Raw genomic sequence first — 15,608 nt, 5'->3', positions numbered from 1 at the left:
CGGGGGCGGGGCCGGGAGAAGGGGGGCGGGCGGGGCACTGCTGCTGAGCCACGCCCACCAAACAGTCAACTCACGGGCAAGGAGCGAGACGCTGAACCACCGGCAGTTCGGGGCTGTCTCTCCTGTCAAAGGTGCAGAACATTCTATATCAGCGATGAATAATAAATCCCCTTAAAAAGGAACAGGGGCCGAGGAAAGGCCAGCGTGAACGTAAGCAGCGGAGAGGCGGTCTCTCCTGTGCAGACAGGTTCCTGGCTCACTGTCAGGGAGACCAGTGGTCTGAGCTGTCTGTCCTTCTGCCTCGTGGGGGTGGGTTTGGGCCTCTTCCCTCGAAGGACCAGGCCGGCAATGGGCGCGTGACCCAGGGCGAGCCATGAGAAGTGCCCCTGCGGAAACCAAGCTCCCGTCACGCACCGTTAAGTGTGTCAGCTGCAGACAGGGAACGGGTAATCTGGGAAAGAGAAACCAGCTGGAATCCAGGACACCTGGGTCAATACCAGCAGCGCAGTAGTACCGGGAGCTATTATTTATTGAGTGTGTATTATTGGCCCAGCCATCCGGCTGGGGGGTGGGTGGGGGTGGGGGCTTCCGACTCCAGAATCACAAGAGGCATCATTATCCGACTTGACAGCCCCGGAAACTGAGGTCCAGAGAGGTTAGGCAACTTGCCCAGCTCACACCACCAGTGGGAGACACAGGGCTGGAATTTGCATCAGAGCTGTCTGACGCTGAAGCCTGGGTTCTTAATCATGCTGTGAGACAACCTCCAGGGTCCTAGGCCTGACACTCGTAAATGTTTCTGGAATCCACATCTCTCCTCCATCCTGGCTGCCAAACTACCTGGGTTCCCACCATGAAAATCTTTCTCCTTCACCATTTTTATAGCCTATTAATTCATCTCCCTGCCTCCCATCTTGTCCCCCATCAACGGCAAATGTTTAGAATATATAATCCTTTTATTATCTTATGTGACATCATCTCCTTGCTCCCCACTGCCTTAAGTCAAGTCCAAATCTGTTGCAAAGCATCTTTTCAGTCTTGTCTCCAGCACTCCCCCGTTTTTCAGATTACTCTGAACATCTAAATGTTCCTGGAAGTGTCCTGACCTTCCCACCCTCCTCTCCACCGGTGGGCCCAACTCAGCTGCTTCCCTCTGAAAAAAAACACTATTTCTTCCTTCAGCTCCCATCTAGGTTGTTCTTTCCACCCAGACTGTGAGCTCCTGGAGGGCAAAGAGCTCATCTCACCCATCATTCTGATTTCCCTAGTATTTGGCAGACCTTAAGTGTGAACTAAACATGATGCAGCTGATTCACTCACTGACCAGATAAACAGAGACCCTAAAAGTTGTGAACATAAAATGATTAAAGATTATGGAATTGTTGACAACTGAATACATCTTGGGGTCTCAGTGTAATCCATCTGAACAATTCCCATGCTACCATTTTAGAGATTTTACTCATCTCTAGAAGAACTCCCAAACTATAAGCTGTTGGACACTGGAATGTGTTCCTGCCTTCTCTACTTGAAATGGAATGTACCTGACATCTGTCCATGCTTCAGTGATTGTCTTGATCTCCTCTTCCTCTCTGATGCCTTCCCTGGCTCCCTGAGCCAAGCAGCCTCCTCTTCCTTTGAATTTCCATAGTGACTTATCTGGCCCTGGGGGTGGGTTCACCTCTCTGGGCGTCAGTTACCTCATTGAAAAATAAGGGAGATAGACCAGATGGGTTAGATGACCTCTAACTTCCTTTCACCTCTAAAATCCCTAGTGGAGAGGAGAAATGGGAAAATATAGACCTTTGGGCCACATTTGACCTATTAAGACTTGAAAACGATTATTTGAATTTGATTTTCTTCTTTATTTTACAAAGGGTTTCATGATAGCATCTTCAAACCAAACACAAAACCAAGAGATGGCAAAGTACATAAGAGTTCCATAATTGGGCCTGATGTCACAGGTTATATTCAACACCCTACGAAATATTTATCCTGATCAAGCTGGGGTATCACAATTGCCCACAGACACAGAAGTAAACACCTAGGAAAACTACTCATTCCTTCCTTCCACTAGTGATCACCTAGTGTGAATTCAAGGCATAATGCTTTAGATTAGCCAAATGTGCATCCCTCAAAACATGAAAAATAGATGCTTAAGTTTTATTTCCCTTAGGATGTTTTAAACTTTAAGAGATTTGGCAAGAGTAAGTGAGACTTGGAGAATCAGCACATTTCTTACTAAATTACTCAATTTGATATCTTTCAAAATAATTTATAAAGACATGTTAAAATGAGAACAAAAGTCAACCAGTGGAAAGGAAAGATAAATACAGCAGAAATTTAGGCTAAAGAAAGCTTTACAGTTGAACATTGACTTCAGTGCTAATATTCCTGTTTGCTGAGCCCCAAAAGGGAGATATGATGGGTTGGTCCTAAGAAATTTACTGAAAGGATGTTCATCATTCAGGGTTCCAATAGGAAATAGAAGGCAAACTCAAATTTGGATAATTCAAGGGAGGGTTTACAAAGAGACTAAACTTCAAATATGTGGGCAAGGTGCAGAGGACCCACGAGGGACTCAGGGGTTGTGTAGGGGGTCTGCTGCCATCCCACATCCTAGGTGGATGTTCTTGTCTACCAAAGCTGCCAGAGTGCAACACACCAGAAGTGGACTGGCTTTTAATAAAATGGGATTTATTTAGTTAAAAACATATAGTTCTTCAGAGGAAAGGCAGCTAACTTTCATCTGAGGTTCTCTTTTACACGAGAAGGCACAGGGTGATCTCTGCTGGCCTTCTCTCCAGGCTTCTGGGTTCCAACAGCTTTCCCCAGGGTGATTCCTTTCTGCATCTCCAAAGGTCTGGGGTGAGCTGCAAGTGCTGAGATGAGGTATGCTGAGCTGCTTGGGCTGTGCTGCATTGAGCTCTCTCATTTAAGCATCTAGCTAATTAAATAAAAAATCACTCACTGCAGGAGGCACTCCCTTTAGCCAACTGTAGATGTAATCAGCGATAGATGAGTTTCACATGCTAATGGTTCATGCCTACAGCAACAGAATGAGACACCTTCACCTGGTCAAGTTGACACCTGAACCTAACTACCACAGCAGATGAAAGGAGGGCCAGGTTACTGAGCCCACAGAAAGTTGTGTTGAGCAGGGTGCTTGAAACAGAGCAGTGACCTCAGCCAAGGGACACAGGCAGACTGAGGCAACCTTGAAGAAAGGATCCCTGGCCTTACTTGCTTCCCCCTTCCTTCCCATCTCCAGCTGGCTGTACCCAACAGGAAGCCAGAGGGCATGGGAGCACTGCTGGCGCACAAAGGCTGGCCTCCCAGGGCAGAGAGAAGGATCTTGAGGAGTGCAAAATATATCTGGAAGGGCCAACAAAAGCAACCAGCACAAGATGAAATCACGAACAATCACCCCTGGGACGATAAAGCTGGAAAGTATCAGTCTAAGCCTTTCCTTCCCTTAATGTGACTATTGCTCTCACCAGAAATTAAAGATGATGAAGACCTAGTCAATCCCTCTCGACTGTGTCCTCTTCTCCTCTGATCCTCTTCAACAGGGATTTCCAGTTGCGCCTCCCTCCTTAGCGTAACCATGATTCCCACGTTTACACTGTTAGCCCATCCTCTCATCCAGCTTAAGTCCCACTGCCCAGTGACCCCAGGAAATCTTCACTAAGATATCTCATAACTTGTTCAAAGTCAACGTCTGAAAATCAACCACATCCTTCTTTCCAAAACCAACACCCCCTTGGAAATTCCTCATCTCATTTCTCTAAGCTGTCTCAGCTTACAACCGCAAATTCACTTCTTATACCAAAACATCAAGGCGCGTCAGTTTTAATAAAGGAACTGTGCTTATGCACATCTCTTCCCCCCATTTCGACAACTGCCACCACTTGAACTCCAGGCCACATAAGTATTCCTGAATAATGGCAAACAAGCTCTGAGCTGGTTTTCACAACTCCCGTTTCTCAGCTCTTCAGCCTTGTTGTGGCCAAGGTATTATTGTCTTCTTCATGCCCTGCCCAAGTTCAAATTCTTCAGTGAACCCTTCTACCTCTGTTCTCCCTTGTCAGATCATAATCCTCTCCCTGGCTCCTGAGAATCTTCATATTCCAACTCCATTTTTTCATCGTGACTTCCCATCATGTTTCATCAAGAACCTCTGCCATGGCAGTCTGCTTCTTTTGCCATCCTGGCTTCATGCCATGCTTATGCCTGTCCCTTTATCTACTGCAGGTACTTATACGTTGTATTCCAGGTTCTGCCTCTAATCCATTGAATTGAAAGCATTTGTCAAACCTCTCACCTTACAGCGATATTTGCAGTCAACATTCTCTTTGTGATTGGTAAAATATATCTGATCATAAATCTTTACATCTGTCCCTAAATCCTTCATTTTGAGGTTAATCTGCAAGCCAAGTGTTACTGTACCTTGTGTTTCTTTGGGAAGATATTATAGTACAGTGAGTAAGAGCTTGGCTTTGAAGTTAGATGGACTTGAGTTAGACTTTCAGCCCAGCCATCCACTTGCTGTGTGGCATTAGACAAGTTATTCAACTTCTTTGTGTGCCTCAGTTTTCACATCTGTAAAATGGCAGTTTGAAGCCTACTTTACTGGGTGATTGTGATGACAAGAAGAGATCCTTTATGTAAAACACCTAGACAGGGCAAATGCCTAATGCAGGTAAAAAGACAAGGTCTTAATGATATGAACAACAAACAGCAAAGTCATGGGACTTATACTCCAGGCCAGTAAGTGAATGTACTTTCTAAGCACACGCAGCCCAGATACAGACAACTGTCTTTACTCACATTCCTCTTGCCTTCTTAAAGTTGACATTTTTGCTCAGTCCTGCTGTGACTGAGAACAGGCAGAAATAAGCTCCCAGACCATGCATTTTCCCAAACAACCAAACCTGGAATCAGTGCTCTGTGAACTGCAAACTGCCCATGTCCTCAACAAACAGACTCTTTGAGAAACTGATAGGTAGCAGCTATCATATTAATTTCCTACCCATCAACACTGATAGCTATCTCTTAAGCAAAGCTTAAGCAATGAATCAAAAGTGAATAGAAAATATACCTAAGATGCAAAAAAGAATGAAAATGCATGTACATGCATGTAATAGATGCAATGGGTAGCAATTCAGTCATATCAAGAAAAATTTGATGCTATGTATTAATTAATTGCAATAACTTAATACATAAAGCAAAATTTGGGCAATTATATTCATACTGCCATCCATGCATAAATGCATGATAAATATTAAGAAAAAACGAACATTTCTATTTTGGATGAAATTAATATAAGTTAAAAAAGAAAAGGAAAGGAAAGAAGGAAAACAACAAAGAATTTAATCCTTAACCAGAACCCCTAATGGGCACACAAGGAAACAATGAGATTTTGGACACACTTTGAATCTAGCACATTTCTTAAGTTCACAGCAGCACACCACACAAAAGGGAAAATTCAGGGCTTAGTGGAAATGAGCCATATTTATACAGGAGGGGATTAGAAAAAAATTATTTCATGTGTGCTCTCTAACGACCTTCCCGAAATCCAGATGGTTCTTTCACACTGAAAAGTATTTTTAGGTGGAGCTGATTTATTGAATGTCATTATTAATGAGCTGGGTGAGAAAAGGAATAATTGTTTAAGTGACCCAACCTGTTTTCAAAGAGATGGACTGGTGTTGGCCCAGGAGAAGTCTTGGGAACGAGTGACTGTGCACGTCGTGTTGTATGAGGCTGCTGGGCTGCCAGGGGCGAAAAGCCAGCAGAAAAACCAGTCAACCCAAACACCAGGCCACAACGATGCTGGGAGTTCAAATTGTGAAATGTGAGCCGTCATCACCAGAGCCCAGATGCTTCCAACACTGGGGAGTCTCGCATGGGAAACATCCCCCTTCCCTTCTTTGCCTGTGAAAGACAAACAAACCTTGGGATCAAGGCTACTTTCCTTGCAGAGACGACAATCAATTCTGCCATGACCATCAGTCTTCACTGCCAAGTGACTGGTACAGCCTGCTGAGACCACGTGCCACATTTTGTCGTGTGTGTGAGTTCTGAGGGCAGGGTGATAGATTCATCAGGATTTAATTTGATTTTCTCTACCTCTCAAGTCCAACTCTCCCTCTGTCTTTAGTCCAGACTCTCACCAGTCTCAGGTTTCTCTGCTTTCTGTCCTTACCACCTTCATGGCAATGTCTTCCACATTTACAGGGCAATTCTAAAAATATAAATTGCTCCTGTGCTTGACTCCGCTCCACCCCCACGCCCAGTGGCATCCCTACTCACACAGAATAAAATTCAAGTGCCTGCCGAGGCCCACAGTGTCCCATGTGCCTGGGCCTTGCTTTCCTCTTCAGATGCGCCCCCTCCCTGCAGCCATGGGCCCATTTCTGTCCCGTCTTCATCTCCGCAGCCATGCCCCCTCCACGCTGGGGTTCTTATCCTTAAATAGAGATGACAAACTAACAGTCTTAAGGAAAGTGAGAACAAAAGGATTGGTAGAGAACACTGCTATCTCTGTAGACTGGTCACAGACAGTTTAAATAAAGATATGGTTGCTATGCAATCCCAGCCCCAAACTGAGTTCCTCTCCTTCCTCCCTGCAAACCAGATTCCTGCCCCTAAGCTTCTGCTAAGAATTCTGCAGCCTCCATGGAGGACGTTACCGTATTTTATTGATTCTTAGTATCAGTTGTAAGTTGCATGCTTATTTTATGTAAAAAAAAATGTTTTTTTTTAAAGTTACTGATAAGACTCAACCATGTTCCATTTCTACTGAATTCCTTTTATACGTTTTCCAAGAATTATTTTAATCCTAATTAGACAGAGGTTGTCATATGTCACATGAATGACTACATATAACGGAAAACAAACAAAACAGCCCGGTTAAGATGGTCACAGCTTCACATACTGAAGTGTGACTCTTCTGAATCCCTCTTTTATCTAAGCAGCATCAGTTTCTGTGTTTTGTCACAAAACATTGTCCTTCCTGCCTTTGGGCTGCATGGGTGATGTAGCATTTTAAAAAGAGTCCATAAGAAAATTAAAAGCCAGTAGAACTAGCCTGGTAAGCTGGCTCTGTGGGTGCACAGGGCTACTTACTTTTGCCTCCTGCTTTGGGAACGCTGCTGAGGATGTGGATTCCCCCAACCTTTTGGTTCTTAGGGATGAAAAGAGTGCTTTGCCCCTATCTTCAGGACTTTCTTCCCAATAGCTGGAACCCTGGAAGCCAGTTTTGATACAGGTTTGTTCCCTGTTTGTGCCCTTACAGGCACTCGCAACTATAGCCAAACTGCTGTCTGGCTCACAGCAATGAAATGTTAATTTCAGAAATGTGAAAGTGCAAAAATATTCATCTGTTTTAGGACAGCATGTGATGAATACTGTTATATTCAAGTTCAAAGGAACCATGACTTCTCATAGCACCTGCGAGGGGTCCCTCCATTGCCACCCAATGCAGAACCCCTGCCTCACACCTCCAGGGGACACCTGCCTCGAAGAGCCCACTATCAGTTGCACCAAGCCAAACCAATCTGCTCAGGAGTATAAATCGAGATATCAGAGACGGATGGCCTCAGTTCACTGTAGGGAGGAGAGCTGAGTGTCAGCTGATCCCAAGGTTGGGGCAGCCCTTTGGGGGGTGAGTGTAAGCTGTGCGAGGAGGCGGTCAAAGGGAAAAGGTATTTCCAGGATGGCTGCTATTAAACAACAACAGAAAATTACACATGTTGGAGAGGATGTGGAGAAGCAGGAAGTCATTGTTGGTAGGAATGTAAAATGGTGCAGCCACTGGGGGAAACAGTTTGGCATTTCTCAGAAAGCTTAGTACAGAACTACCACGTGACCCGGAAATTCTACTTCTAGGTATATACCGAAGGTTCACAGAGGCAATATTCACAACTGCCAATGCTGGAAGCAACCTAGGTGCCTATCAACAGATGAAAAGGACAAGTAAAATGTGGTGCGTACATACAAGGGAGGATTTTCAGCCATGGAAAGGAAGGAAGATCTGATACATGCAACACAGATGAACGCTGACGATATCATGTCGAGTGAAATTAAGTCATACACAAAAAGAAAAATATTGTATGAGTTCACTGATAAAATTAGAATAATCAAAGTCCGAAGGAAAAACTAGAAAATAGGGGCTGGGATGGGGGCAGGAAATGGGGAGTTAATACTTGAAATTGTATAGTTTCTATTTGGGGTGATGGAGAAGTTTTGGTAATGGATGATGGTAGCACACTATTGTGAAAGTAATAAACACACTGAATCATATATTTGAATGTGGTTCAGAGAGGAGATGATAGGATCTATAGATGTTGCTAGAATAAAATAAAACAATAACACAGGACTGTATAACAGAATGAACCCTAATGCAAACAAAGAGTTATAGTTAATAGCACAATTATAAAAACGCTCTTTCATCAACTGTAACCAAATGTACCATATAATTCAGGGTGTGAATAATATGGGAACGCTGTATTTTCTGCATGAAAACACAACTTCTCTAGTAAAGAAAAAAAATTACAAAGAGAAAAAAAGAAAAAAGGAAGAGGTAGGATGGAACAGACTCAGGAAGAAGCCACAAAGTGAGAAAACAGGTGTTTAAAGAGGCAGAGAAAGTAATTTTAATCATTGCTGGTCCAATTCCTGCTCATGTGAGGCTTGTACATACTTGATTTCCTGTCCTTGGATTTAGTGATTCCTCTGCAGCCTTACATTACAATGAATCCCCATTTTCTACACTGGCTTCTGCTCCTGGCAACCACAAGCTAGGGTGGTAGGAGCTGGAAACTGCCCTCTCCTCAAACTCCTCCATCAGATGGACAGAATGGAAAGGACCGGTGGGCACTGCACCCTTGCCTGGGAAACAGTGGCGGGAAGAGGTGGTGACCTTGTGTGCTGTTGGCAGAAGATGGGAAAGCGCCCAGGACATCTCAGTCCAGGTGGGGGACTCCTTTCCCAAAGGAATGGTGCAGCATTCTTTCTTCTAGGTTGGAATAATAGGCTGACCTATCTTTAAGGAAAAAAAATAAACAATTTTGAGAGATGTTGGTGAACAGGCCCTGTGGGGAGGGAAAGAGTAGGCCTTCAGCTCTTGCTAGAGGGGCAGAAGGAGAGAGATTACAAGTACTTGTTCTTTCTACAGCTCCCTCCCTAGGTCCCCTCCTCCACCCAGAGCCTGAGAGATGGGCTAGGGGAGAGCTTCCAGGCTCTTCCAAGCTGAAGCCAGAGCATTCCTTGTTCCAAAGATTCTGGGAAATTAAAAAAAAAAAAGAAATGGGACTTCTTACTTTGGAGGGGGTGAGGTGTGGTGGTTTTGTTGTTGTTTTTGGTCAGTTTAAAAGAAATGTAAAGGGAGATGGTGAGGATAATGGGGAGAATTTGAGGGAAGCAGTTTAAGAGTGAAGGAAGTATCCAAGTATTGAAGTGCCTTTTCATCTGGCTTCCTAGGGATACCCAGATTTCAGTTGTAGTTTTCCTTCCTGGAGATTTATTTCTAAGGCTCTCCAGCCCTAACTTCAGTAAAGAAGTTACCTACAGGCAGGTATTGAGTCTGGCGGAGGGTGGTGGGGCAGGCAGCCAGCTACCTAAGTCCCATGAAGGAAGGGGAGTGAACAACCCCTTGGGCTGAGCAGAGAGCCCATGGAAGCTTCTAGTGGCACAAAAGCCCACAAATCTGGAGGTGACCTACTGGGTTACCTTGTGCTGAGCTGAACTATGTCTCCCAAAAAAGATGTGCTGAAGTCCAAATCCCTAATGCCTCAGAATGTGACCTTATTTGAAAATAGTGTCTTTGAAGATGTGATTAGTTAAAATGATTAGTTAGAGTGGGGTCTAATCCAATATGACTGGTGGTGGATTATAAGAAAAGGAAATTTGGACATGCAAATATAGTGGAGGATCCCATGTGCAGATGGAGACAAGGAAGAATGCCTGATGGAGATGGAAGCAGGGATCCAAGTGATTCATCTGTGAGCCAAGGGGTGCCAAGGACTGCCAGCAAACACCAGAAGCTAGAAGAGGCAAGGAAAGGAGTCTCACCTACAGGTTTAAGGGAACATGGCCCTGTCAGTAACGTGACTTTGGACTTTGAGTTTTCAGAACTGTGAGCCAATGAATGTCTATTGTTTTAAGCCACCGAGTTTGTGGTACTTTGTGTCAGCAGCCCTGAAAAATGAAGACACCCCACAAGTTGGCAAAAGCCACCCTTTGAGAGAAAAAGGGAGAGGTCTAGAAACATTTAGGTTATAGAGCCTTATCTTAAACAGAGTTACGAACCCCATATTAGGGATAAGGAAATGGAGGCTCAGAGTTAGGATGTACACCTAAATCAGATTGGCTCCAAGCCCAAACTTATTCTTTCAGGCCACACTGTCTCCCAAGAAGCAGGGAGAGGGCAGATGCCGTCCCGCTCTGTGGCAGCCAAGGGAATGAGGAATTGCCCAGCCATGCTGCCCTCCACCAGGAAGCTTCCCCTCGAAGTATGGGGAGACAGGTTCCCAGAACAAGCACAGCGGTATTATCGCCAACTTACATGGGGCCCATCCCCTTTCTTCTCCTCTTCAAACACCACCTGCCTGTCCCAGGTTGTAAGATGAGGTAGTCAGCCCTTCGAGGGAGGGACTGCTTCTGTATCTTTTACCGAATCCAGCAGATGTGCTAGACAGTATGGTACACAGTGGCACTTAATAAGTGATTACCATGTCTGGACTCTCAGGGCTTCCTTTTACATAGCCCCTCAATGACATGTGGACCTCCCAGTGAGTCAGTCTCAGAGCAGAGGGCTCGCTCTTTTGATCTGGAGCTTTGTTTTCCTGCAGTTCAGCCTCTGGTGCAGCCAAGACCACTGACCTGTCAGCCTCATTCTACTTGGAAAGCCACGGGTGACATTTTCCGCTGGCTCCGAACCTGAGGTTGGAAACCTATGCATGTAAGGGTAGCTTCTGGCTGAGGCTTTGTTTTCTATGGAATACAGGCTTCCCTTAGGGAATTCAGGCATGTTTTTTCTTTTTTCTTTACTTAAAAACACACACACAAACACACAAAAGGCGGCAACCCTAATCTAAGTGGCATCTGGTGACTTTAAAGAACAAACACTTATTCCTCACCCCAGAGCACCTTTGCCACTACACAGAATGCCTTTTGTTTCAATCAAAACACAATGGGGAAAGCCATCCATTTCAGCAGACACGTCTTAAGTTGTCTTGGCGCAATTCCTTAGTATTTTTTTTCAGTGGTAGTCAATAAATCTCTCTAATTCCAACTGCTAACCCTGCTGATCACAGCTCAATTGTACTTATGAGTGATGGCGCCTGGAATTACAGTAACCACGGGGCCAGGTGTAGATACACAAGGTTTTACTTTTACGTTTGCAAGGCTGAGAAGCAGGAAGCTCTAATGTTTTGCCTTTTTAAAAATTTTAATTAATTAATTATTTATTTATTTGCATTGACAGGCACCGGGAATTGAACCCAGCTCTCTGGCGAGAACTCTGTCTGCTGAGCCGCCGTGGCCCGCCCTCTGATGTTTTACTTTTTAAATTTATGCATGCAGCTTTCTCCAAAGATGAAATAAAGTAGTATAAAGTGATACATAAAAAAATAAGAGAACAAGAATTAACATAGGTAGTAAAAGAAAAAGGATAGGAAGATACAGTAGAACTTAAATGAGTCCAAAGCCAAATGCAAATGATCACATCAGGTCTATGGATGAGCCCTGCCCATATTTGCTTCTAAAGTTTTCTAGCCTGCATGATAGTTAACATGAGTAAAAGCTGTGTTTTAAAGACCAGTTGTTGTTCTTAGTAACAAAAATAGAAGCTATTTATTAAGAATCTACCATGTAGGTCATGGTGGCTCAGCAGGCAGAGTTCTCGCCTGCCATGCTGGAGACCTGGGTTTGATTCCCGGTGCCTGCCCATGCAAATAAAATAAAAGAACCTACGGTGGTACTGTGTGCCAGGCACAGGCATGCCACTAAACATGTAGTCTACCCACACGAGGAGTTTAATTCTGTTATGGAGTCTTGAGCTGCAATCTATCCATAAATGGCACCATGGCCAAAACTGGCCTATTAAGATAGTCCTCCACCCGTGTCTTTTTTAGCTCTTCTCAGTGCTACTCTCTTCCAAGTTTCTAAGGCTGGCAACTCATGGTGTTCTAATTCTATCTTTGGGCAGTAATTCATTTGGCTTTTCAACAGAGATCCCCATGAGAGACAGCTCATCTTGGATATATCTGAGGTTAGAAGGCCAAGGTAACCTTTAAGTTTGATGAAAATTAAATAGTAAGAAAAATGATCCTTTGGGGACAAACATTACCTTAAAAATTGTGCTATTTTGAAGTGATTTACAGATTCAATGCAATCTCAAAAAAATTCCAACAGCCTTCCTTGCAGAAATGGAAAGGCCAATCATCACATTTATATGGAAGGGTAAGGGCCCCAAATAGCCAAAAACAGCCTGAAAAAGAACAAAGTTGGTGGACTCACACTTCCCAGTTTGAAAACTTATTAAAAGGCAACAGTAATTAAAACAGTATGGTACTAGCACAAGGACAGATATATAAATCAATGGAACTGAATTTAGAGTTCAGAAATAAACTCTCATATCTATAGGTCAAATGATTTTTCACAAGGGTTACAAGTCCACTCAATGGGGAATGAATAGTCTCTTCAACAAATGGTGTTGGGAAAACTAGATATCCATATGCAAAAGAATGAAGGAGGACCCTACCTCACACCATATACCCAAATGAACTAAAAATGGACATAAGACCTAAGTGTAAGAACGAAAGCTAGAAAACTCCTAGAAGAAAACATAAGGAAGCTATCTTCAGGACCCTGTGTTAACAATGGTTTCTTAGACTTTACACTGAAAGCATGAGAAACAAAAGAAAAGAGAGATAATTGGAATTTCATCAAAAGAAAAAACTTTTGTGCATCAAAGGACTTCATAATAAAAGTAAAAAGACAGCCTAGGAAATGGGAGAAAGTATTTGGAAACTGCATATCTGATATAGGTTTAGTATTCTGAATATATAAAGAAATCTTACAACTCAATAATGAGAAGACAAACATCCCACAATGAAAAAGCAGGCAATTGAAGAGGGCTTTGAAAACTATTGCTTTTTTATTTCTTGGCTTAGTATATATGGTATATCTATACAATAAAAAGTTAAAAAAAAAAAAGTAGGCAAAAGCTTGAATAAACACTTCTGCAAAGAAGATCTACAAATTGCCACAATAAGTACATGAAAGAAGAGATGCTCGACATAATTAGTCATTAGGGAAATGTAAATCAAAACCACCATGAGATACCATTTCACATCTACTAGATAGCTACTTTTCTAAAAACAGAAAACTACAAGTATTTAAGGGGATGCGGAAAAATACAAATAAAATACTTACAAGGGAATATTATTCAGCTATAAAAAGGAATGAAGTCCTGATACATGCAACAGCATGGATGAAACTCGATGGCATAATGTTGAGTGAAATAAGCCAAACACAAAAGGGCAAATATCATATGAGCTCACTGATTTAAAATTAGAATAAGTAAATTCATAGATCAGAAACTAGAATATAGGTTAGCAGGGGCCAGGGTGGGGGTAAAGAATGGGGAGTTAATGCTTAGTTGGCATAGCATTTATGTTTGGGGGATCGAAAAATTTTGGTAATGGATATGGTGATGGCAGCACAATATTGGAAATGTAATTGATACCACTAAATTGTAATTTGAATGTGTTTCAAATTTTAGATTGTGTATGAGTTACTAGAATAAAACTTTTTAAAAACCATGGGAGTGTACCGTAGAGTGAACTCTAATGTAAACTAGGAACTAGAGTTAATAGTATAATTATAATATTGTTTTGTTAATTGTGACAGTCACCACACTGTCAAGTGTGAAGTGTTAATAGAGAAAACTGCATATGTGTGTGTGTGGGTGGGGGTGGTATATAGGAATCCTGTATTTTCTGCATGATTTTTCTGCAAACCTTAACTTTCTCTAATAAAAGCAAATAAATAAAAGAAAAACACTGTGCTGGCTATATGTTGGTTTCCTTAGACTTTTTTTCAGAGGGAGGCAATAGAGAAGAGTGGCTGAGGTGTCGGCTACCTGGGTTCAAATCCTGCTTTGGCCACTTTCTAGCTATGACTTAAAGACAAGTTAATCTCCCAGAAGCTCAATTTTCTCATCTGCAAAATGGGCATAATAGGAGGATCTGCTTTACAGGTGCGAGGGGAGATGGAATGGGCTAATTCAAGTAAAGCAGCAGCACGGCACTTGCAGTATCTTAGTGCTCAGTAATGGTCATGTTTTTCCTTCTGATTAACTTTGCAGAGCCCAGCTTATTCATAGCAGGCACGTGGACAAGGGCAGATTTTCCTGCCCAGAAAGATCTCTATGCTCTCTCTCTCTCTCTCTTCTGCTTGGACTGCAAATATCTGCAACTCTTCACTAAGGGTGAGGGATAACAGAGAGGCTGTGAAAATGAGAAGCGCCAGCAAACACGTCAAGTGGCTGATAGCTGCCAGTGTTTGTTGTTGCAACGGTACCTCGTGGAGGATGGTGGGTCATTAGTATCCCAGGGATAGGGCCACTGAGAGGAGATCTGGGGGGAGAGAGGGCAGGGAGTCACCAAGGTTTATCTCTGTTTACCCTCCTGTTATGACGCATCTTCAGGGTTCTGTTTTTCTTCTTAAGAGAAGTTTTGGCTCATCACTACAGATCTTCCTGGCCTTCTAACCAATTTCTACTTCATTAATTTTCAGTTCGTGACCGGGATGCTGAGACTCAAGAGGTTTTGGAAGCCAGAGTTCAGTCTTCTTGGGCAGGGCTATCGCTGGCCCAGAAAAGGGAAGGTGTCAGGAATGTAAGCGAGCATGCAGGGCGTCACACATCACATTGAGGACGTCCTCGTGAGTGTCAGTAATTGCTGTCCACACCACTACGTGTCAGAATTGAGAGTCTGTGTCCCAACTCAGTTTTCTCAGTTGGGTCTCCCTTGGAAAGTACCATGTGAACTTCTTTCCTAACAATAGCTGCTGTGCAAGTTATATGAAATAAACCAAATACTGCTTAAGCTGCCTTGCACCAGGTGGGTCACTCGAATACTACTTTTTTTTGACCTGGGCACTTAACCCCACATCTTTAACTTTTAGAAGCAACTAAACCAAGGAGGCACATTTTCCCATGGCAGCTGAAACAAACCACTGCAGATGAAATTCTGGTACTACACAAATCATGTAACCTCTATGTTCCTATTTCCTCAATTTTGCAAATGTGGGAGTTGACTAAGTTGCAAAGGCCCTTTTAAGCAGAGAATGCTGAGAGAATGGGACATAAATTGGTTATTTCCAACTAATTCATCAGTTCACACATGAAAAAGTTGTTCCTTTACACTATTGCTGTCTACTTGTAAGGGATCTTGGGCTTTGGGAATTCTTGAAATATTCAATTTAACTTTCTTTGTGGCAAGGTTCCCTTTTATTGATGGAGGAGGAACTTTTGTCTGTTTCTATGTGTGCTCACAAGGTAAGCCTCAGGGGTAGTTCTTTAGGCTCTGTTTCAGTAA

General features: G+C 43.1%; 1 protein-coding gene and 1 long non-coding RNA gene across 6 annotated transcripts in view; one reads left to right on the top strand and one right to left on the bottom strand.

The window, feature by feature from the left end:
- Positions 1-15,242, top strand: part of LOC143662004 (uncharacterized) — a 52,835-nt gene extending 37,593 nt beyond the window's left edge. For 2 of the 4 annotated variants that reach the window (XR_013165079.1, XR_013165080.1), the window contains exon 4: positions 3,269-3,913. This is a non-coding gene — a long non-coding RNA (uncharacterized LOC143662004). Of the gene's footprint in view, positions 1-3,268; positions 3,914-14,805 lie in introns of those variants that run through there. The other 2 variants (XR_013165084.1, XR_013165081.1) reach the window with 2 other exon arrangements.
- Positions 1-15,608, bottom strand: part of CCBE1 (collagen and calcium binding EGF domains 1) — a 264,285-nt gene that overhangs the window by 71,528 nt on the left and 177,149 nt on the right. The gene's annotated exons all lie outside the window — the stretch shown is intronic.

This window comes from Tamandua tetradactyla, chromosome 18 (genome assembly GCF_023851605.1).
Source record: "Tamandua tetradactyla isolate mTamTet1 chromosome 18, mTamTet1.pri, whole genome shotgun sequence".
In the NCBI taxonomy this organism is placed as follows: Eukaryota; Metazoa; Chordata; class Mammalia; order Pilosa; family Myrmecophagidae; genus Tamandua; species Tamandua tetradactyla.
Note: the sequence above shows the minus strand (reverse complement) of the source record. Positions and strands in the feature narration are given on the sequence as shown.